Genomic DNA, 24,906 nt, shown 5'->3' on the forward strand with positions numbered 1-24,906 from the left:
TCCAGTAGGAGACCACGCGCGAGTCACCTCGTACCTACACAAACAAATAAGAACCTCGCAACCAACGCGATAAAGGGGTTGTCAATCCCTTCACGGCCACTTGCAAGAGTGAGATCTGATAGATATAATGATAATAAGATAAATATTTTTGGTATTTTTATGATATATATTGAAAGTAAAGATTGCAAAATAAAATAGATTGGAAACATGTATGATGGAGAATAGACCCGGGGGCCATAGGTTTCACTAGTGGCTTCTCTCAAGATAGCATAAGTATTACGGTGGGTCAACAAATTACTGTCGAGCAATTGATAGAAAAACGAATAATTATGAGAATATCTAGGTATGATCATGTATATAGGCATCACGTCCGTGACAAGTAGACCGACTCCTGCCTGCATCTACTACTATTACTCCACACATCGACCGCTATCTAGCATGCATCTAGAGTATTAAGTTCATAAGAACAGAGTAACGCCTTAAGCAAGATGACATGATGTAGAGGGATAAACTCATGCAATATGATGTAAACCCCATATTGTTATCCTCGATGGCAACAATACAATACTTGTCGTTTCCCTTTCTGTCACTGGGATCGAGCACTGCAAGATTGAACCCAAAGCTAAGCACTTCTCCCATTACAAGAAAGATCAATCTAGTAGGCCAAACCAAACTGATAATTCAAAGAGACTTGCAAAGATAAAATAATCATACATAAAAGAATTTAGAGAAGATTCAAATATTGTTCATAGATAAACTTGATCATAAACCCACAATTCATCGGATCTCGACAAACACATCGCAAAAGAAGATTACATTGAATAGATCTCGAAGAGTATCGAGGAGGACTTTGTATTGAGATCCAAAGAGAGAGAAGAATTCATCTAGCTACTAGCTATGGACCCGAAGGTCTAAAGTAAACTACTCACACATCATCGGAGGGGCCATGGAGTTGATGTAGAGGCCCTCCGTGATCAATGCCCCCTCCGGCGGAGCTCCGGAAAAGGCCCCAAGATGAGATCTCTTGGGTACAGAAGGTTGCGGCGGTGGAAATAGGGTTTCGTGGTGCTCCTGGATGTTTGCGGGGTATATGGATATATATAGGAGGAAGAAGTAGGTGGGTGGAGCAACGAGGGGCCTGTCGTGGATCTAAGACTGACAGTACGTAGAATGGGGGGTAGGTATGAGGAGGCAAGATCCTAGCTATGGCGAAGTTGTACATACGAGTTTTACAAGTTCAGGACCTTCGCGGAGGAGGTAACAACCCTACGTCTCGGTGCCCGGAGGCGGTCGACTAGATTGTGTGTGTGTGTGTGTGTGTTTACAGGGGGTGTGAACCCTTGTGCCAATGTTGGGGGGTGGCTTATATAGAGTGCGCCCAGACCCCAGCCAGTCCACGTTACGAAGGGTTTAAGGTACATCAAGAGGGGGGCGTTACTGGTAACGCTAGCAATAAAGTGACATAAATGCCTATTAAGTCTATGAAGTAAACGTCCGACCGTTGTCATGCAGAGTGACTTTAGATCTTCTGTCCGTCGAGTGATAGTTGTCGTGATTGAGTGACTTTGAGTCTTCTGAGTGGAATGCTTCGTAGTCGAGTGGATGATGCTATCCCTCGAATGCTTCTGGTTTTAGGATGATGTCCTAGGGGAGGGTTTCTAGGTCAGGCCTATGACCCTACCCTAGGTACATAGCTTCATCATTAGCCCTCGAATGGTTCAGGGTTCGAGTGGAGGAGGAGTTGAGAACACCTCCCATTCAACTTTCGCGCTTCGGAAGCGTCTTATTGGGACCAAATGAGCAATCACGATGACTTCAACTTCCTTTTCGGTTGCCTTGATCCATTCTTGGTTCTGCCGAGTGAACTTTTACTGCTAAGCTTCAAGTGTTGATATGGGAAAAATCTTCCATCTGACAGGTTGCTCTGCTGCTCGCGGATATTGTGGGATTCAAATTTTGGGAAGCGCGCGGGGCGGAGGAGGCCGCAATAATTGGGTTTGATTAGGCAGGGCTGCCTCGATCACTGTGCCACCTTTTTCGCCACGTATCACGTGCATGACTGTTGCGGAATTTGATAGGATTGCCTGGACCCATGGGTCAGCCACTCGGAAACGACCTCATATAAGGTGCCGGATTGGGGTATTTTGCACAGTGTGTTCCCATTTTTCCTCTTTCTCCCCCGTTTTCTCCGCCACATCCACCTCTGCTCCCGGCGCCGCCGCTCTATTCGAGCTCCACCCGTTGCAATGGGGAAGGAGAAGACAATGGCCTTGGAGCGCGTGAAGAAGGCGATGGCGAAGGCGAAGGGGAAAAAGTCCAGCCGGGGCGGATCTTCGTCGAGGTCTGGCCTGCCGCGTGGCTGGATCTAGGGCGATTGGATTCGGTCAACGATTAGTCAGGACGACATCGACGATCTGGCCGAGGGGGGGTCTAATTCCCCACAAGTTAGTGCGGCTCTCGGAGGATGAGACCGAGCCGCGGTCGTGGGAGGGTGAGTGCGTTCTCCTCGCCACCCATGTTGACTGCGGGTTTTGTTTGCCTCCCCATCCTTTTTTCCGAGGCTTCTTGAACTTCTTTGGAGCACAACTCCACCACTTTTCCCCCAACACCATCATGTACCTTGCTGCCTTCGTGTCCATGTGCGAGAATTTCTTGGGTTGTAGACCACACTAGGGCCTCTTCAAGCACATTTTCACGTGTCGTTCTCAGTCGGTCCAGAAGGCCAACCCGAGTGATGAGAGGACGCATGTGATCCAGATGTGTGGGGGCCTTGGGATTCAAATGAGAGGTAGAAGCACTTTCCCAGCCATGATCCTCCCTGAGTCAGTCCTAGGGTGGCAGTCGACCTGGTTCTATTGCGAAGACCAGCCGACTCCAGGTCAGTCGACTGGACTTCCCCCCTTTTCCATGGCTCGAGTCGAGAAGCCCTCCGCCTTGAAAGTGGCCCCGGAGGAGAAAGCGGAGGTGAAGGTGCTGGTTGAGCGGGTGGTCCAACTCGTCCGTGATGGCATGACCGACATGGATTTGCTGGAGGTCTTCCTTAAGCGACGCATTCAGCCGCTTCAAGCTCGTGACCACCCGATGTGGATGTATTCGGGCATCGGGGATTCCACTCGGATCCACCCAGAAGAGGTCGACGAGGATACGGCGGAGAAGTGGCTGAGGGGTATCACTGGCAACAAAGATAACCCCACGGGGTCCAGGAGAGTCCCTCCATTCAACAACTCACACAAACCAGATAAGGTTCAACTCTAAATTGCCGAGTGTTCTCTTGATTTATCATGTAACTGCTTGTTGTCAACCGATTGATTTTTGCTTCACTTGTTATCTTTCATGCCCTTATTGAGATGTACTCGATGCCCAACAGGGAGCAGGAGCAGGATCCAGAGGGAGAAGCGAGCGGAGGTGAGAGCGGCGAGTGGCACTCTGATGAAGAGGAGGATGAGGAGAGTGATGACCCGAGTGATGAAGAAGAGGTCGACTCACCTCCCCGTAGGGAAAGGCGATCCAAGCACACTCACGACCCGACAAGCATCCCTGACAAAGCGACCGCGCCGATTGGGCAGACGTCAAAGCGCCCTCGGACGTCTTCTCCAGCGCCGACTGAGAAGGCACCGAAGAAACCGAAAGCTGCGCCGTCAAAACCGCTGAAGGCCTTGTCCAAGATCAAAGTGGCCGTTCCTAGTGTTTCCTGGTAATAGTTGGACCTGATTTCTTGGTTTAGTACGAATGGAATCTTGGTCGACCCACCGTGATAGACATGACCGACTGAATCTTGAAATTTGTAGTGTTGCTACCTCCGGGACTTCCACCCACAGGTATGAAGATGAAGAGATGGAAGATGCAGTCACCTCCAACCCGGGTACAACTCTCATAATCCTGTCTTCAGTTACTCGGCCGTTTTACCGGTCGATTAAATTATGGCGATTGATCTGGGGTCGACTGAATCTCGGTGACTGATCTTTTTGCAGCTCCTCCCAATGTCATTGAACTTCCAGATGACGTCGAGGACGTGCCGCTGAGGCCCAGGAGGAACAAGAAGGCATCAGCTGGCAAGACGTCCCAATCGGAGCTGGCAGCAGAGCCAGTGATTCAACAACCTAAAGATGTGACTTGAGCTTCTGTTACTTTCACTGATCCAGTATCAAGTGAACGCCCACATCACCGACTGCACCAGTGTTGGCTTTGACCATCCAACTTCATGCCTCGGAACGTCAAGCTGCCGCGACTGAGCCGCTAACTTCATTCTTCACCAGCCATCACATTCCAGAAGATCAGGCAGGCGCCGCTGCAGAAGCCATTCGCCAAGCCCGCATAATGATGGAGCGGGTGAAGGTGGTGCATGAAAACAGTCATGCTGCTTATGACGCAAGTGCGGCCCTTCGAGCCAATGTCCAGGTAAGATGGCTTCCGACTGAACTCTTATCTTGTTGCTTGTTCTGTTAGGATATGCTACCTGAAAACCTTTCTCCGTGCAACTTCTTGTTATTCTGCACTTCGCATCTGCACCCAGTGGGTGTTTGGCGTCTTTGTTGTTTCACTCTTCCACTCGTTTTGGGCGAACCATGTCGAGTGCAATCGGTTGGGGTCTGAGTATATCTTTCTCTCTTCTTCTTCTTCTTTTCTTTTTTCACTCGGTCTGGGAAGACCATGTCGAGTGGAATCTGAATCAGTGGGGGCACGATAAGTGCACCCACTGGGTGTAGTCCCCGAGACTACTGTAGAATGTTTGATTCTGTAGTAGTCTTTCAAGTTTTATTCACTCGGAAGCAAATGATCTTTGATCTTGTCCATTGACATATCTTTTACTGATTGTAGAAATCATGTGCACTTATCTCCAAGTTTGCTGAATTCGAGGAAAAGCAGAGACAACTCAACCTTGACTTGGAGCTGGCCCATCAGAACTTGAAAAAGGCTAAAGATGAAGTGGCTAGTACGGAAGGTAACGACATGTCGACTGTTTATCTTGACCATCCCTCAAGTTATCTCTTCGTTCTTCTGTCTGACCCAAATGTATATTTTGCAGAGCAAATGAGGCAGGCTCTGGTGAAGAAGGACCTCGATCTTGCAGCTGTGCAAAAGGAGGCTCAGGAGAAGACTGCACTTGCTGATAAGAAGCCGGCTTCGGTCGGTGCACTAGAGGAGGAAATCACCAAGCTGAAGGCGTATCTTACCGAGTCCAACCGAGAGGCGACTCGTCTGAAGAAAGATAAAGTGACTCTGAATGAGTAGCTGGAAGGCATGTCTCGTAGGAGAAACGACCTGGAAGCTTATCTGAAAGCACTTGCCAAGAAGCTCTTCCTTATGCTTGAAGGTACTTTTCTTTATCCGACTGATTTACTATTTGCAAGTCACCGTGAACCGGTCGACTCATTAATTCTTTGAATCTACAGAGTTTTGCCAAAACTTTGAAGAAGAAACTGGACGGATCGAAACGGGCTTGGACCTCATCCTTTCTCCTGTTGGCGATGAGGCTGCCATGAACGTGCTCCGGCTGGAATCCCGTGTTGCTAGCATTACAAGCTATCTTGCTCGCCTGAAGGTGGTGGTGTCGCGCATTGATATAGCACTTTGGCCAAGGGCAACGCTTCAAAATGACCTCAAGTCTCTAATGACTCGACTCAATGAGGTTCCTGGTCGAGTGCAAGAATGGAAGAAGTCTTCTACCCGATGCAGTGCTGACGTGGCTCTGTCACTGGTTTGGGTCCACTACAAAGAAGCTCGAGAAGAGAAGCTGGCAGAGATCAAGGTTGCCAACACCAAAAGGCATGACTTCCAATCCTTCATGGAAACCTTCATTGATGCTGCCACTCGGATTGCTGACGGAATTGATCTGGACGAGTTCGTCGAGCCTGCAAGTCCTCCTCCTGTGGAGTGAACAAACTTTAAACTTCGCCTTAAACTTACCTCGGAATGCCGAGTGATTTTGTAACCATTAAACTCCTTCGGGCCTGATGCCCGAGTACTTTTATCCGTGTTCTGGAACTTTAGGATTTATCTGAACTTGGTTTACCTTCTGAATATGTCTGTGTTTGCCTTCGAGTGGAACTTATTTCTTCACTCGGAATAATCTTTGTATTTGTAATGCAGCTCTGAGGGGGGGCGTAATCAGTCGACCCGCACCTCATTATCTTCGCAGATAAGGATGGAGTGGACACTGTATTTGTGTCGAAGCTCCAAGGACAGATCGCGGACGACCTGCGCCTCGTCGTCCTTGCGGACAAGGATGGAGCGGACATTGTATTTGTGTCGAAGCTCCGAGGACAGATTGTAGTCGACCTGCGCCTCGTCGTCCTTGTGGATAAGGATGGAGCGGACATTGTATTTGTGTCGAAGCTCCGAGGACAGATCGCGGTCGACCTGCGTCTCATCATCCTTGCAGATTGGGATGGAACATGTTTTTATACTTTGGCGAGTACTGGACTGCAGCTAAGCCTCCGAGTGGAAGGGTCGCTCACCACTCGGTAGGATTTTGTCAAACTTAGGCGAGTACTGGACTCCAGCTAAGCCCCCGAGTGAGAGGCTTGCTCATCACTCGGTAAGGTTTTTCAAACTTAGGCGAGTACTGGACTACAACTAAGCCCCCGAGTGAGAGGGTTGCTCACTACTCGGTAGGATTTTTCAAACTTAGGCGAGTACTGGACTACAGCTAAGCCCCTGAGTGAGAGGGTTGCTCACCACTCGGTAGGATTTTTCAAACTTAGGCGAGTACTGGACTGCAGCTAAGGCCCCGAGTGAGAGGGTAGCTCACCACTCGGTAGGATTTTCCAAACTTAGGCGAGTACTGGACTGCAGCTAAGCCCCCGAGTGAGAGGGTTGCTCACCACTCGGTAGGAATTTTCAAACTTAGGCGAGTACTGGACTGCAGCTAAGCCCCCGAGTGAGAGGCTTACTCACCACTCGGTAGGATTTTTCAAACTTAGGCAAGTACTGGACTGCAGCTAAGCCCCGGGTGAGAGGGTTGCTCACCACTCGGTAGGATTTTCCAAACTTAGGCGAGTATTGGACTGCAGCTAAGCCCCCGAGTGAGAGGCTTGCTCACCACTTGGTAGGATTTTTCAAACTTAGGCGAGTACTGGACTGCAGCTAAGCCCCCGAGTGAGAGGGTTGCTCACCACTCGGTAGGATTTTTCAAACTTAGGCAAGTACTGGACTGCAGCTAAGCCCCCGAGTGATAGGGTTGCTCACCACTCGGTAGGATTTTTCAAACTTAGATGAAACGAATTCGCAGCTAAGCCTCCGAGTGAGAGGCTTGCTCATCACTCGGTAGGATTTTGTTTTAAAAACTTAGGCGAAACGGGTTCGCATCTAAGGCACCCACTGGGGGATTTAGAACATATAAAAAAGGAACAACAATCCTTCAAGAGACTGTAAAACTATGTCTTTGATAATCAAACTAAAGGGTACTTCTTATTACATCTCAACAGTCTGAATGCTTAAGTGTAAAAGGGGCGGAGCAGCTCCGCATTCCAAGCGTGTGGCTCGTCTTTCTTGTGCTAGACATTGTATAAGTGGTATGCTCCGTTGTGGAGCACTCTGGTGATAATGAAGGGGCCTTCCCAAGTAGGGGCGAGCTTGTGTGGTTTCTACTGATCCACTCGAAGAACCAAGTCTCCTTCTTGAAATGCTCGACCCCTCACGTTTCTAGCGTGGAATCGACGCAAGTCTTGCTGATAAATGGTCGACCGGATTAGGGCCATCTCTCTTTCCTCTTCCAGGACATCAACTGCGTCTTGTCGAGCCTGTTCTGCTTCATCTTCTAAGAAAAGCTCGACTCTGGGTGCATTGTGAAGCAAGTCACTCGGAAGTACAGCTTCAGCTCCATAGAATAAGAAGAATGGAGTTCGGCCAGTCGACCGATTAGGAGTTGTCCTTAAACCCCAAAGCACTGATAGAAGTTCATCGACCCAGGCGCCTGCCACGTGCTTGAGATCACGCATCAGTCGGGGTTTTAGCCCTTTGAGAATCAATATGTTTGCTCTTTCAGCTTGTCCATTCGACTGGGGATGGGCGACTGAAGCATAGTCGACTCGAGTGCCTTGGGAAGCGCACAAGGCTCTGAACTCATCAGAATCGAAGTTCGACCCATTATGAGTGATGATGCTGCGCGGAACACCATATCTGAATGTTAACTCTCTGATGAAACTGACCGCAGTACTGGCTTCAAGACTTTTGATAGGTTTGGCTTCAATCCATTTGGTGAACTTGTCGACTGCCACGAGTACATGAGTGAAGCCGCTCTTACCCGTTCTCAGAGGTCCAACCATGTCCAAACCCCAAACAGCGAAGGGCCAGACGAGTGGAATGGTCTTCAGGGCTGACGCAGGCTTGTGAGACATGTTGGAGTAAAACTGGCAACCTTCACATATGTCGACTATTTCTTGTGCCATCTCATTTGCCCGTGGCCAATAAAATCCCGCTCGGTATGCTTTGGCCACAATGGTCCGAGAGGACGCATGGTGACCATAGGTCCCCGAGTGGATGTCGTTGAGGATCACTCGACCTTCTTCTGGTGTTATGCATTTCTGGCTGACTCCAGTTACACTTTATCTGAACAGCTGTCCTCTTATCACAGTAAAAGCTTTGGACCGGCCGACGATCTATCGGGCCTCTTCTTCGTCCTCTGGGAGTTCCTTCCTAAGAATTTACGCGATGTATGACACTGTCCAGTCGAGAGTGATGACCAAAACCTCCATGATCAAGTCGACCATGGCCGGGACTTTGACTTCAGTCGGATCAGTGGCGCTCTTTGGTGGTGGGGGCTCTTCAGTGAAAGGATCTTCCTGGACTGAAGGTGTATGAATATGTTCCAAAAACACATTACTGGGAATGGCTTCTCTCTTGGAACCTATCTTCGCCAAATCATCCGCTACTTGAATTTTCAGTCGGGGTATGTGATGGAGCTCTAAACCCTCAAACTTCTTCTCTAACTTTCTCACTGCATTACAATAGCCAGTCATAGCCGGGCTTCTGACGTCCCACTCCTTCATTACTTGATTCACCGCCAAATCTGGGTCACCGTAGACCATGAGGCGATGGACGCAGAGTGACATGGCCATACGCAACCCGTACAAAAGTGCCTCATATTCAGCTTCATTGTTGGAGGAATCAAAATGAATCCGGAGAACATAGCGGAGCTTATCTCCTTGGGGGGATACCAATACTACCCCAACACCAGAACCATTCAGCATCTTAGATCCACCGAAGAACATGGTCCAATGGTCCGAGTGAATCTGAGTCAGTAGTTGCTGTTCGATCCACTCGGCGAGGAAATCTGCTATTGCCTGGGACTTGATAGCATTCTTTGCCTCAAACTTGATATCCAAGGAAAGGAGTTCAATCGCCCACTTTGCCACTCGACCAGTTGCATCTCTGTTGTTCAGAATTTCTGACAATGCTGCGTCGCTGACGACTGTAATGGAGTGATCAGAGAAATAATGTGCAACCTTCTTCGTGATCATCTAAATCCCATAACAAGCTTCTGATAATGTGGATATCTTTGCTTGGATGGAGTCAGAACTTCAGAAACATAGTATACTGGGCACTGAACTTTATAGTCTTTTCCTTCTTCTTCCCGCTCGCACTACTAGGGAAAACCCTAGTAGTAGCGCGGGTAATTTCCTAGCAGTAGCGCGGGGGCCTGCGCTACTGCTAGGGCGCTACAGCTAACTGTTAGCAGTAGCGCGGGCGGTACCCGCGCTACTGCTACTTCTAGTAGAGTAGCGCGGTTGACACCCGCGCTACTACTACTTTTTTGTAGCGCGGGTCAGGGCCCCGCGCTACTACTAACTAATTGAGAATTAAAAAAAATTCCATTCATGGCGGCTGCTTCTGCTGGGCGTCATCGTCCTCTCCATCCATGGCTGCTACTGGTCCTGGAGGGGATGAAGTTGTCCATGGAGATACACCTCTCCTTTGCTGCTGCTACAAAAAAAGAGACAAGGATTAGAAGAGGAAGAGAGAGATAGAGAGGAGTAGGTGCAGCAACTCACCGGTGGCCGTCGGAGTTGGAGTCGAAACCCTAGATGACGCCATGGATGGCACTCTGCTCGATCTGAAAGATGAAGAGAGAGAGAGAGAGAGAGAGAGAGATTGAGAGGAGTAGGAAGAACAACTCACCTGTGATTGTGTCCATGGCGGATCTGGCTGGCGCCATGGATGGCGCTCTGCTGGATCTCCCTCTCCTTCAAACATTAGAGAAGGAGGAAGGAGGGGAGGGGGCTACGGTGGGTGTGGAGGTCACCGTATTTAGGGGAGGCATGAGGTGCGAGGCCGGTGGTGGTGGTGGATGAGGAAGGGAATCGCGGGTGGGAGGGAGAAGCGGAATGGGAGAGCCTAAGGAAAGAGGGCGGAGAGTGAGGGAGAGAGGAGGGATTCGACCGAGGATATGGAGACTTCACCTACCTTGTACTTAGTAGTAGCGAGGGGTATAAACCCGCGCTACTACTATCAACTTAGTAGTAGCGCGGGTTCATACCCCTCGCTACTACTATGGCATGTCTCGGGGGGGGGGCACGACAGAGACTGCTTAGTAGTAGCGAGGGTTAAAAACCCGCGCTACTACTATCAACTTAGTAGCAGCGAGGGGTAAAAAATTGTGCTACTAGTAAGTAGCAGCAGCGAGTGGTATAAACCCGCACTACTAGTAAGCGCCTGTGTATAAGCTTTTCCCTAGTAGTGTCGGCCGTGAGTACTGTACTGACAACTTGTCCAGTGGCTGCAATATAAAGCAGTAAAGGCTCTTTGCTGATTGGGGCAGCAAGCACCGGCTGGGTGGAAAGAAGGGCTTTGAGTTCTGCAAACGCTGCATCAGCTTCAGGAGTCCACTCGAACTTGTCAGATTTCTTCATCAGTCGGTAAAGAGGAAATGCCTTTTCACCGAGGCGAGAGATGAGTCGATTCAAGGTGGCCAAACAACCAGTAAGCTTCTGGACATCATCCACACGCACAGGGCGCTTCATCCGTAGTATGGCACCAACTTTCTCTAGGTTCGCGTTGATCCCTCGTTCGGAAACGAGGAAACCGAGTAACTTTCCGCCAGGAACTCCGAATGTGCACTTTGATGGGTTAAGCTTGATATCATATCTTCTCAGGTTGGCAAAGGCCAGCCAGCAGGTCAGAACCTTTATGCGACTTGATCACAATGTCATCCATGTATGCTTCCACATTCCGACTGATTTGAGTGAGCAGACACTTTTGAATCATCCTCGTGAATTTAGCTCCGGTGTTCTTGAGACCGAATGGCATGGTGACATAACAAAAATAGCCGAATGGTGTGATGAAAGCTGTTTTTATCTCATCGGGTCCATACAGTCGGATCTGATGGTTGATGACCCACAAGTATAGGGGATCTATCATAGTCCTTTTGATAAGTAAGAGTGTCGAACCCAACGAGGAGCAGAAGGAAATAATAAGCAGTTTCCAGCAAGGTATTCTCTGCAAGTACTGAAATAAGTGGTAACAGATAGTTTTGTGATAGGATAATTTGTTACAAGCAACAAGTAACAAAAGTAAATAAAGTGCAGCAAGGTGGCCCAATCCTTTTTGTAGCAAAGGACAAGCCTGGACAAACTCTTATATAGAGAAAAGCGCTCCCGAGGACACATGGGAATATCGTCAAGCTAGTTTTCATCACGTTCGCATGATTCGCGTTCGGTACTTTGATAATTTGGTATGTGGGTGGACCGGTGCTTGGGTACTGTCCTTACTTGGACAAGCATCCCACTTATGATTAACCTCTATTGCAAGCATCCGCAACTACAACAAAAGTATTAAGGTAAACCTAACCGTAGCATGAAACATATGGATCCAAATCAGCCCCTTACGAAGCAACGCATAAACTAGGGTTTAAGCTTCTGTCACTCTAGCAACCCATCATCTACTTATTACTTCCCAATGCCTTCCTCTAGGCCCAAATCATGGTGAAGTGTTATGTAGTCGACGTTCACATAACACCACTAGAGGAGAGACAACATACATCTCATCAAAATATCGAACGAATACCAAATTCACATGACTACTAATAGCAACACTTCTCCCATGTCCTCAAGAACAAACGTAACTACTCACAAAGCATATTCATGTTCATAATCAAAGGGGTATTAATATGCATATAGCATCTGAACATATGATCTTCCACCAAATAAACCAACTAGCATCAACTACAAGGAGTAATTAACACTACTAGCAACCTACTAGCACCAATCCCGGACTTGAAGACAAGAATTGGATACAAGAGATGAACTAGGGTTTTGAGAGGAGATGGTGCTGATGAAGAGGTTGATGGAGATTGCCCTCTCCCGATGAGAGGAGCGTTGGTGATGACGATGGCAATGATTTCCCCCTCCCGGAGGGAAGTTTCCCCGGCAGAACAGCTCTGCCGGAGCCCTAGATTGGTTCCGCCAAGGTTCCGCCTCGTGGCGGCGGAGTTTCATTCAAGGAGATGGCTTCTGATTTTTTCCTCATCGAAAGACTTCATATAGCAGAAGATGGACATAGGAGGGCCACCTGGGGGCCCACGAGGTAGGGGGCGTGCCCAAGGGGTAGGGCGCACCCCCCACCCTCGTGGGCAGGGTGTGGCCCCCCTGGTGAACTTCTTGCGCTCAGTATTTTTTATATATTCTGAAAACGTCTTCCGTGAAGTTTCAGGACTCTAATATTTGCTCCTTTTCCAGCCCAGAATCCCAGCTGCCGGCATTCTCCCTCTTTATGTAAACCTTGTAAAATAAGAGAGAATAGGCATAAGTATTGTGACATAATGTGTAATAACAGCCCATAATGCAATAAATATCGATATAAAAGCATGATGCAAAATATTGGTTTCAACATTTATCCTTTTCGGAGTCTGAAATGTTCCAGAAAGTGTCCCTTATGTATTCCTCCAGGGTTACGGTTTCAATAACATTGGTTTCAACATTTATGGGATTACCAGAGATATAATGTTTGATTATTTGACCGTTCACCACCTTCGGATTTGTGCCTTCGAAGTTATTGATTTTTATGGCACCAGAACGATAGACCTCCTCGATAACATAAGGACCTTCCCATTTAGAGAGAAGTTTTCCTGCAAAAAATCTTAAACGAGAGTTGTATAGCAATACATAATCACCTACATTAAACTCACGCTTTTGTATCCTTTTATCATGCCATCTTTTAACTTTTTCTTTAAACAACTTGGCATTTTCGTAGGCTTGGGTTCTCCATTCATCGAGTGAGATAATATCAAATAACCTCTTCTCACCAGCAAGTTTAAAATCATAATTGAGCTCTTTAATAGCCCAATATGCCTTGTGTTCTAGTTCGAGAGGTAAGTGACATGCTTTTCCATAAACCATTTTATACGGAGACATACCCATAGGATTTTTATATGCAGTTCTATAGGCCCATAATGCAAAATTAATTTGAGCTCTCTATTACTCAATTCTACTTGACCACTAGATTGAGGTGATAAGGGGATGCGATTCTATGATTAACATCATACTTAGCAAGCATTTTATGGAAAGCACCATGAATAAAATGTGAACCACCATCAGTCATTAAATATCTAGGGACTCCAAATCTTGGAAAAATAACTTCTTTAAGCATTTTAATAGAAGTGTTATGATCAACACTACTAGTTGGAATAGCTTCTGCCCACTTAGTAACGTAATCAACAACAACTAAAATATGTGTATATCCATTAGAGGCAGGAAAAGGTCCCATATAGTCAAAGCCCCAAACATCAAATGGTTCAATAATGAGTGAATAGTTCATAGGCATTTCTTGGCGTATACTAATATTACCAATTCTTTGACATTCATCACAAGATAAGACAAACTTACGGGCATCCTTGAAGAGAGTAGGCGAATAAAAACCAAATTGCAATACCTTATGTGCAGTTCTATCTCCAGCATGGTGTCCTCCATAAGCTTGGGAGTGACACTTGCGTAGGATCTGTTCTTGTTCATGCTCAGGTACACAACGTCTAATAACACCATCTACTCCTTCTTTATAAAGATGTGGGTCATCCCAAAAGTAATGCCTCAAATCATAGAAGATCTATTTCTTTTGCTGGTATGTGAAACTAGGTGGTATGAATTTGGCAACAATGTAATTAGCATAATCAGCATACCATGGAGCAGTATGAGAAGCATTTATGACATTTAATTGCTCATCAGGAAAGCTATCATCAATAGGTAGTGGGTCATCAAGCACATTTTCTAACCTAGACAAGTTGTCTGCAACGGGGTTCTCAGCTCCCTTTCTATCAACAATATGTAAGTCAAATTCTTGTAGCAAGAGAACCCATCTAATAAGTCTAGGTTTAGCATCTTTCTTTTCCATAAGATATTTAATAGCAGCATGATCAGTGTGAATAGTTACTTTAGAATCAACAATATAAGGTCTGAACTTATCACAAGCAAATACAACTGCTAAGAATTCTTTTTCAGTAGTAGCATAATTTCTTTGAGCACTGTCTAGGGATTTACTAGCATATTGAATAACGTTTAATTTCTTATCAACTCTTTGCCCTAGAACAGCACCTACAACATAATCACTAGCATCACACATAATTTCAAAGGGTAAATTCCAATCAGGTGGCTGAACAATAGGTGCAGAGATCAATGCTTCTACACAATCATCATCAAAGACAAATGGTATATCTTTTTGTAATAAATTAGTCAGAGGCCGAGAAATTTTTGAGAAGTCCTTAATGAGCCTCCTATAAAATCCGACGTGACCAAGGAAACTTCTTATACCTTTGACGTCCTTGGGACATGGCATCTTTTCAATAGCATCAACCTTGGCTTTATCAACTTCAATACCTCTTTCAGAAACTTTATGCCCCAAGACAATACCTTCATTAACCATAAAGTGGCACTTTTCCCAATTCAAGACAAGATTAGTTTCTTCACATCAATGCAATACTCGATCAAGGTTGCTCAAGCAATCATCAAAAGAAGATCCATAGACGGAGAAATCATCCATGAAAACCTCACAAATCTTTTCACAAAAGTCAGAGAATATAGCCATCATGCATCTTTGAAAGGTAGTAGGTGCATTACATAAACCAAAAGGCATACGTCTATAAGCAAAATTACCAAAAGGGCAAGTAAAAGTAGTCTTTGATTGATCCTTGGCTGACACAGGTATTTGAGAGAAACCAGAATAACCATCTAGAAAGCAAAAATGTGTATGTTTGGATAATCTTTCTAGCATTTGATCGATAAAAGGTAAGGGGTAATGATCCTTTTTAGTGGCCTTATTTAATTTGTGGAAATCAATCACCATCCTATAACCTGTAATAATTCTTTGAGGAATCAATTCATCTTTATCATTAGGAATGACAGTAATACCTCCCTTCTTAGGGACACAATGGACAGGACTTGCCCACTGACTATCAGTAACGGGATAAATTATACCTGCCTCAAGGAGCTTTAGTATTTCCTTTCTTACCACTTCCTTCATTTTAGGATTCAGCCGTCGTTGATGATCACGAACTGGTTTAGCATCTTCTTCCAAATTTATTTTATGTTGACATAGAGTGGGACTAATGCCCTTAAGATCATCAAGAGTATACCCAATAGCAGCACGGTGCTTCTTCAGAGTTTTCAATAATCTCTCTTCCTCATGCTCTGAAAGGTTAGCACTAATAATAACAGGATATATCCTTTTCTCATCAAGATAAGCATATTTAAGAGTATCAGGCAACGGTTTAAGCTCAAACACGGGATCACCCTTGGGTGGAGGAGGATCCCCTAGGATTTCAACAGGCAAATTGTGTTTCAGAATAGGTTCCTGTTTAAAGAATACTTCATCTATTTCCCTTCTTTCATTCATAAACATATCATTTTCATGGTCTAGTAAATATTGTTCTAAAGGATCACTAGGAGGTACGGCAATAGAAGCAAGACCAATAATTTCATCCTTACTAGGTAATTCTTCTTCACGGTGTTGTCTACTAAATTTAGAGAAATTAAATTCGTGAGACATATCATCTAAACCGATAGTAACAACATCCTTTTTGCAATCTATCTTAGCATTAACAGTGTTTAAGAAGGGTCTACCAAATATAATGGGACAAAAGCTATCTTGTGGGGAACCAAGAACAAGAAAATCAGCATGATATTTAGTTTTCCCACACAAGACTTCAACATCCCTAACAATTCCCATTGGTGAAATAGTATCTCTATTGGCAAGTTTAATTGTGACATCAATATCTTCTAACTCAACAGGTTCAATATCATGCATAATTTCCCTATATAGGCCAATAGGTATTGCACTAGCACTGGCACCCATATCACATAAACCATGATAACAATGATCTCCTATTTTAACAAAAATAACAGGCATGCCTACCACAAGTCTAGGTTTATCTTCAGCACAAGGTTTAGCAATTCTAGCAGTTTCATCATAGAAATAAATAACATGTCCATCAATATTATCAGCCAAGAGATCTTTAACAATAACAATATCAGGTTCAATTTTAATTTTGCTCAGAAGGTGTATAAGTTTTAATATTGCTTTTACGAACCACCGTTGAAGCTTTAGCATGATCCTTTATCCTGATAGGGAAAGGTGGTTTCTCAACATAAGAAGTAGGAACAATAGGATCATTATAAGTGATAGTCTTTTCCTCAACTTTAATAGGTGCAGCTACTTTTACTTCTATGGGAGGATGATATTTAAACCACTTCTCCTTGGGGAGATCAACATAAGTAGCAAAAGATTCACAGAAAGAAGCTACTATCTCAGAGTCAAGTCCATATTTAGTGCTAAATTTACGAAAAACATCGGTATCCATAAAAGATTTAACACAATCAAACCTAGGTGTCATATCTGACTCCTTACCTTTGTCGAGATCCCAATCTTCAGAGTTGCATTTAATTCTTTCCAATAAATCCCATTTGAATTCAATAGTCTTCATCATAAAAGAGCCAACACAAGAAGTATCAAGCATGGTGCGATTGCTATCAGAAAGCCGAGCATAATTTTTTTGAATAATCATTTCTCTCGAGAGCTCATGATTGGGGCATGAATATAACATTGATTTAAGCCTCCCCCAAGCTTGAGCGATGCTTTCTCCTTCGCGAGGCCAAAAATTATATATATAATTGCGATCACGATGAACAAGATGCATAGGATAAAACTTCTGATGAAATTCCAATTTAAATCGTTTGTAGTTCCATGACCCCATATCATCACATAGCCTATACCATGTCGATGCATCTCCCTTCAAAGATAAAGGGAATGCCTTCTTCTTAACAACATCTCCGAGTACACCTGCAAGCTTAAATAATCCACAAACTTCATCCACATATATTAGATGCTCATCAGGATGCTTTGTTCCATCTCCTACAAAAGGATTAGCTAGCAGTTTTTCTATCATACCCGAAGGAATTTCAAAGAAGACATTTTCATTTTCATTTGGTTTAGTAGGTTGAGGAGCAACTCTTTGCTCTACTGGGCGGGGTGAAGATACCCCGAACAAGCCCCTCAGAGGATTACTTTCCATAGTAACAAGTGACAGTAAATTTCAGCACACTATATAAATTTTTCCATACCAAAGGCGCTTCACAACCCGGCAACGACGCCAGAAAAGAGTCTTGATGACCCACAAGTATAGGGGATCTATCATAGTCCTTTTGATAAGTAAGAGTGTCGAACCCAACGAGGAGCAGAAGGAAATGATAAGCGGTTTCCAGCAAGGTATTCTCTGCAAGTACTGAAATAAGTGGTAACAGATAGTTTTGTGATAGGATAATTTGTAATGAGCAACAAGTAACAAAAGTAAATAAAGTGCAGCAAGGTGGCCCAATCCTTTTTGTAGCAAAGGACAAGCCTAGACAAACTCTTATACAGAGAAAAGCGCTCCCGAGGACACATGGGAATATCGTCAAGCTAGTTTTCATCACGTTCGTATGATTCGCGTTCGGTACTTTGATAATTTGGTATGTGGGTGGACCGGTGCTTCGGTACTGTCCTTACTTGGACAAGCATCGCACTTATGATTAACCCCTATTGCAAGCATCTGCAACTACAACAAAAGTATGAAGGTAAACCTAACCATAGCATGAAACATATGGATCCAAATCAGCCCCTTACGAAGCAACACATAAACTAGGGTTTAAGCTTTTGTCACTCTAGAAACCCATCATCTACTTATTACTTCCCAATGCCTTCCTCTAGGCCCAAATCATGGTGAAGTGTTAAGTAGTCGACGTTCACATAACACCACTAGAGGAGAGACAACATACATCTCATCAAAAATATCAAACAAATACCAAATTCACATGACTACTAATAGCAAGACTTCTCCCATGTCCTCGGGAACAAACGTAACTACTCACAAAGCATATTCATGTTCATAATCAGAGGGGTATTAATATGCATATAGGATCTGAACATATGATCTTCCACCAAATAAACCAACTAGCATCAACTACAAGGAGTAATTAACACTACTAGCAACCTACTAGCACCAATCCCAGACTTAAAGACAAGAATTGGATACAAGAGATGAACTAGGGTTTTGAGAGGAGATGGTGCTGATGAATATATTGATGGAGATTGCCCTCTCCCGATGAGAGGAGCGTTGGTGATGACGATGGCGATGATTTCCCCCTCCCGGAGGGAAGTTTCCCCGGCAGAACAGCTCTGCCGGAGCCCTAGATTGGTTCCGCCAAGGTTCCGCCTCGTGGCGGCGGAGTTTCGCTCGAGGAGATGGCTTCTGATTTTTTTCCTCATTGAAAGACTTCATATAGCAGAAGATGGACATCGGAGGGCCACCAGGGGGCCCATGAGGTAGGGGGCGTGCCCAGGGGGTAGGGCGCGCCCCCACCCTCGTTGGCAGGGTGTGCCCCCTGGTGAACTTCTTGCGCTCAGTATTTTTTATATATTCTGAAAACGTCTTCCGTGAAGTTTCAGGACTTTTGGAGCTATGCAGAATAGGTCTCTAATATTTGCTCCTTTTCCAGCCCAGAATCCCAGCTGCCGGCATTCTCCCTCTTTATGTAAACCTTGTAAAATAAGAGAGAATAGGCATAAGTATTGTGACATAATGTGTAATAACAACCCATAATGCAATAAATATCGATATAAAAGCATGATGCAAAATGGACGTATCAATGGTACCCGGAATATGCGTCTAGAAAAGACAAACGCTCACACCCCGCAGTCGAGTCGACAATCTGGTCGATGCGGGGGGGGAGGAAAATGATCTTTTGGGCAAGCCCAATTGATATGCTTGAAGTCGATGCACATGTGAAGTGAGTCGTCCTTCTTGGGGACCATGACAACATTGGCGAGCCACTTGGAGTGGTAAATCTCTTGGATGAACTCAGCTGCCAGGAGCCGAGCTACTTCCTCACCAATTGCTTTTCTCTTCTGTGTGGCGGACCGTCGAAGATGTTCCTTGACTGGTTGTACTTTCGGGTCGACTCGCAAACGATGCTCAGCCAGTCCCCTGGGTACACCCGGCATGTCAAAAGGTTTCCATGCAAAGATGTCCCGGTTCTCACGGAGGAACTGGATGAGCGCTTCTTCCTATTTGCTGTCGAGTGATGTTGAGATATGAGTAGGAGCAGCATTAGGATCGGTCGGATGAATATGAATTGGCTTGGTTTCACTGGACGACTGAAATGCAGAATCTGTGGCAGGCTTCTTGGAGCGCAGCAAATCACTCGGATCTGCATTTTTCTGGTATTCTTGCATTTTGACTGTTCCCATTTGTGCATCGGCGATTTTTGAGCCCTTCTGGAAGCACTCTTCTGCCTTCTGCCGATTGCCAGTGATAGTGATCACTCCTCTGGGACCAGGAATTTTCAATTTGAGGTACACGTAACATGGTCGAGCCATGAAACGTAAATAGGCAGGCCTACCCAGAATAGAATGATAAGCACTCTGGAAATCCACTACTTCAAATTTCAACTTTTCCTTGTGGTAATTCTTGGAATCACCAAAAACCACATCAAGGGCAATCTGGACGAGTGATTCAGCCTTCTTGCCAGGTATAACGCCATGGAAACTCATATTACTTTCGCTGAGCTTGGACATTGGAATCCCCATTCCCTTCAAGGTTTTAGCATAAAGGATATTCAGGCCGCTACCACCATCCATCAGCACTTTAGTCAGTCGAGTGCCTTCAACAACTGGGTCGACCACCAACGCTTGCCTCCCAAGGGTGGCTATACGTGCTAGATGGTCAGACTGGTAGAACGTGATGGCAGTCTGGGACCACTTCAAATAACTTGGTGTTGCCGGAGCAACCATGTTCACTTCTCTGTTGATAACTTTCAATCGACTTTTCCTCTCAACATCAGCAAAAATCATCAGAGTGGAGTTGACATTGGGAAAACCATCATCATCCTCTTCCTTATCCTCACCCTTGTCCGACTCTTTTTCCTTCTCCTTGAGTTGTTTCTCTCGGAACTGCTGGATCAGGAGTCGACACTGCCGAGTGGTGTGCTTAGGATAAATCAGATTACCCTCTTCATCTTTCTTGGTGTGAATGTGGCATGGTAAATCCAACACATCATTTCCGTCTTGATCTTTCACTTTCTTGGGGTTCTAGGGCCCTTTGGGTTTCCCCTTGAACTTTCATTGAGCCACAACTAAAGCCTCACCAGGAGCAGCTGGCTCAGCCTTACGCTTCTGTTTTCGATTGGAAGTACCTCCACCGGTGTCCTGGGCAACTGCTGTGTGCTTGCCACTCCGGAGTCGGTCTTCTTCTTCACCGTTAGTGTATTTGGTGGCAATCTCCATCATCCGAGTCAGGGACATATCTCCTGTCCGACCAAATTTCAGATTCAACTCCCGATACTTAATGCCTTCTTTAAGGCACAAACTACTTGGTGATCTGACACATTCTCCACTATATGGTGTAACGTGATCCATCTCTGGATATAGTCTCTCAGGGTTTCATTCAGTTTTTGCACACAGTGCTGCAATTCTATCAACCCTGCTAGTCACTTGCAAGTACCTTCAAAAGTCCTAACAAACACTCGGGCAGTTCCTCCCAACTGAATATATTGCCCGGTGCTAACTGGTTCAACCATTCTCTAGCCGAGCCTTCCAACATCAGAGGAAGGTGCTTCATGGCGACTTCATCATTGCCACCACCAATTTGCATAGCCATTCGGTAGTCCTCAAGCCAAGTGTCAGGCTTAGACTCACCCGTAAACTTGCTGACTCCAGTCGCCAGCATGAAATTGGGAGGAATCATTGCGGCCCTGATGGCTCTGCTGAAACACTCGGGACCTGAAACGTGCACTCTGCCGCTAGTCGGATAATCTCTGTCATGGCCTTCTCTGTGTGCTATGTTCCTGTCAACCAGACCTTGAACGAGAATAGATCTCGCATCAAAGCCTGGCTCCCTTGGGTCGACTGGTATTCTTCGCTCGCCACTGTGAGGGCGTCTGTCATCATGCCGCTGAGGCACATACGACCCACTCCTCGGAGGAGGCGTGGGCACTCGACGACGTTCATCGTGGCCGAGGCGGTGATCATCTTGCTCGTGGTTTCTGTACTGATCTTGCCTGTGCCCACGTCCTTCATGCCGCGGGGTGATCTTGGGCTCTGGGCCGACTGAACTGTATCTGCCATCACAGACCTGCTATGAATCATATTCCGCGACTGCGACACTGTTGTGTTCTGCTCTCCGGCTGCTCGGAGCAAGGCCCGGATCTGCATCAAACCTCTGCCAGCTTCTGACTTGGAAGGCTGAATTGACTCTGCTATTCGGGCTGCAGCTGTGAGATTTTGAATCGGAGTGTGGTATACCTGAGTTTGAGGCAGAAAAAGCTGCCGTCGACTGTTCTCCAGTCGAGTGCGCTCAGCCAAGTTGGCCAGGCGCGCTTCCTCCAAGGCCTGGGCCTCTGGGTTTTCCCCAATGATAGGAGTGTGAAGTGCATCCATATTGCGGCGGCGAAGCTCTTCCCTCCGCTGCGAAGAAAGGGGCTTGGGGCGGTACTCCTCGTGAGCGTGCGACGGATCGCCGTCGCCATCACCACCGTCGTCGTGAGGGAAGCCAGGAGGACTACGTGGTCAGTTGACCATCAAGACTTCCGCCGCGGGATCGCTGCTGTCACACTCGGATGCGATCTCGACGGAGCCAGTCGAACAGGCCGTAGAGGGTTTCGTCGGGCTCGATTGCCGCAACTTGTGAGGTGGCCGATTGGCGGGCCACCGCGTGTCTCACCCATCGCTGGAGCCGTGACCGACCGGAACGCTTGCGCCGGCGAACAATGGGGGACCAGGACACCATAGGAGCCGACCGATACTGGGTCGACGGCTGCCGGAGAAGGACACCACGGACGCACGTGCGAAAGTGTGTCGCCCCGCGGACGAGGAGCCCTTCGATGTCGAGTGGAGCTTCCTGAAGCCAGGCGAAGTCGTCAGCAACGAAAACGAGCGCACCGAGACGGATCTCGTGGCCCTCAACCAGTACACCGGCGGAAACCATGATGATGAGAATCGGAAAAAATCGCAACTCCACCAAAAAGTCGCTAAGACACCTGCCCCAAGGTGGGTGCCAACTGTCGTGGATCTAAGACTGACAGTAGAATGGGGGGTAGGTATGAGGAGGCAAGATCCTAGCTATGGTGAAGTTGTACACACGAGTTTTACGAGTTCAATCCCTTCGCGGAGGAAGTAATAGCCCTACGTCTCGGTGCCCGGAGGGGGTCGACTGGATTATGTATGTGTGTGTTTACAGGGGGTGCGAACCCTTGTGCCAGTGGAGGGGGTGGCTTATATAGAGTGTGCCCAGACCCCATCCAGTCCACGTTACAAAGGGTTTAAGGTACATCAAGAGGGGGCGTTACTGGTAACGCTAGCAATAAAGTGACATAAAGGCCTATTAAGTCTATGAAGTAAACGTCTGACCGTTGTCGTGCAGAGTGACTTTAGATCTTCTATCCGTCGAGTGATAGTTGTCGTGGTCGAGTGACTTTGAGTCTTCTGAGTGGAATGCTTCGTAGTCAAGTGGATGATGCTATCCCTCGAATGCTTCTGGTTTTAGGATGATGTCCTAGGGGAGGGTGTCTAGGTCATGCCTATGACCCTACCCTAGGAACATAGCTTCATCAGGGCCAACGAGGGTGGAGGGCGCGCCCCCTGCCTCGTGGCCTCCTCGATTGTTTCTTGACGCCCACTCCAAGTCTCCTGGATCACGTTTGTTCCAAAAATAACGCTCACGAAGGTTTCATTCCATTTGGACTCTGTTCGATATTCCTTTTCTGTGAAACACTAAAATAGGCAAAAAACAACAATTTGGGCTAGGCCTCCAGTTAATAGGTTAGTCCCAAAAATAATATAAAAGTGTAAAATAAAGCTCGTTATCATCCAAAACAGATAATATAATAGCATGGAACAATTAAAAATTATAGATACGTTGGAGATGTATCAAGCATCCCCAAGCTTAATTCCCGCTCGTCCTCGAGTAGGTAAATGATAAAAACAGAATTTTTGATGTGGAATGCTTCCCAACATATTTCTCAATGTAATTTTGCTTTATTGTGGCATGAATGTTCAGATCCGAAAGATTCAAGATAAAAGTTTAATATTGACATAGAAATAATAATACTTCAAGCATACTAACTAAGCAATCATGTCTTCTCAAAATAACATGGCCAAAGAAAGTTATCCCTACAAAATCATATAGTCTGGCTATGCTCTATCTTCATCACACAAAATATTAAATCATGCACAACCCCGATGACAAGCCAAGCAATTGTTTCATACTTTTGATGTTCTCAAACTTTTTCAATTTTCATGCAATACATGAGCGTGAGCCATGGATATAGCACTATGGTGGAATAGAATGGTGGTTGTGGAGAAGACAAAAAGGAGAAGATAGTCTCACATCAACTGGGAGTATCAATGGTCTATGGAGATGCCCATTAATATATATCAATGTGAGTGAGTAGGGATTGCCATGCAACAGATGCACTAGAGCTATAAGTGTATGAAAGCTCAACAAAAGAAACTAAGTGGGTGTGCATCCAACTTGCTTGCTCACGAAGACCTAGGGAAATTTGAGGGAGCCCATCATTAGAATATACAAGCCAAGTTCTATAATGTAAAATTCCCACTAGTTTATGAAAGTGACAACATAGGAGACTCTCTATCATGAAGATCATGGTGCTACTTTGAAGCACAAGTGTGGAACAAGGATAGTAACATTGTCCCTTCTCTCTTTTTCTCTCATTTTTTTCTTTTTTCTTTTTTATTTGGGCCTTTTTTTTATTTTGGCCTCTTTTCTCTCTTTTTTCGTTCGTAGTCTCATCCCGACTTGTGGGGGAATCATAGTCTCCATCATCCTTTCCTCACTGGGATAATGCTCTAATAATGATGATCATCACACTTCTTTTTACTTACAACTCAATACTTAGAACAAAATATGACTCTATGTGAATGCCTCCGACGGTGTACCAAGATATGCAATGAATCAAGAGTGACATGTATGAAAAAAATATGAATGGAGGCTTTGCCACAAATACGATGTCAACTACATGATCACGCAAAGCAATATGACAATGATGAAGCGTGTCATAACAAGCGGAACGGTGGAAAGTTGCATGGCAATATATCTCGAAATGGCTATGGAAATGCCATAATAGGTAGGTATGGTGGCTGTTTTGAGGAAGGTATATGGTGGGTTTATGGTACCGGCGAAAGTTGTGTGGTACTAGAGAGGCTAGCAATGGTGGAAGGGTGAGGGTGCGTATAATCCATGGACTCAACATTAGTCATAAAGAACTCACATACTTATTGCAAAAATCTATTAGTTATCAAAACAAAGTACTACGCGCATGCTCCTAGGGGATAGATTGGTAGGAAAAAACCATAGCTCGTCCCCGACCGCCACTCATAAGGAAGGCAATCAATAAATAAATCATGCTCCGACTTCATCACATAACGGTTCAC

At 45.8% G+C, this 24,906-nt stretch overlaps 1 pseudogene; it reads right to left on the minus strand.

Moving 5' to 3' along the window:
- Positions 1 to 6,108: 6,108 nt before the first annotated feature.
- The window catches only part of LOC125532723, a 39,609-nt pseudogene continuing 20,811 nt past the window's right edge, over positions 6,109 to 24,906 (minus strand).

This window comes from Triticum urartu, chromosome 1 (assembly GCF_003073215.2).
Source record: "Triticum urartu cultivar G1812 chromosome 1, Tu2.1, whole genome shotgun sequence".
Classification (NCBI taxonomy): domain Eukaryota; kingdom Viridiplantae; phylum Streptophyta; class Magnoliopsida; order Poales; family Poaceae; genus Triticum; species Triticum urartu.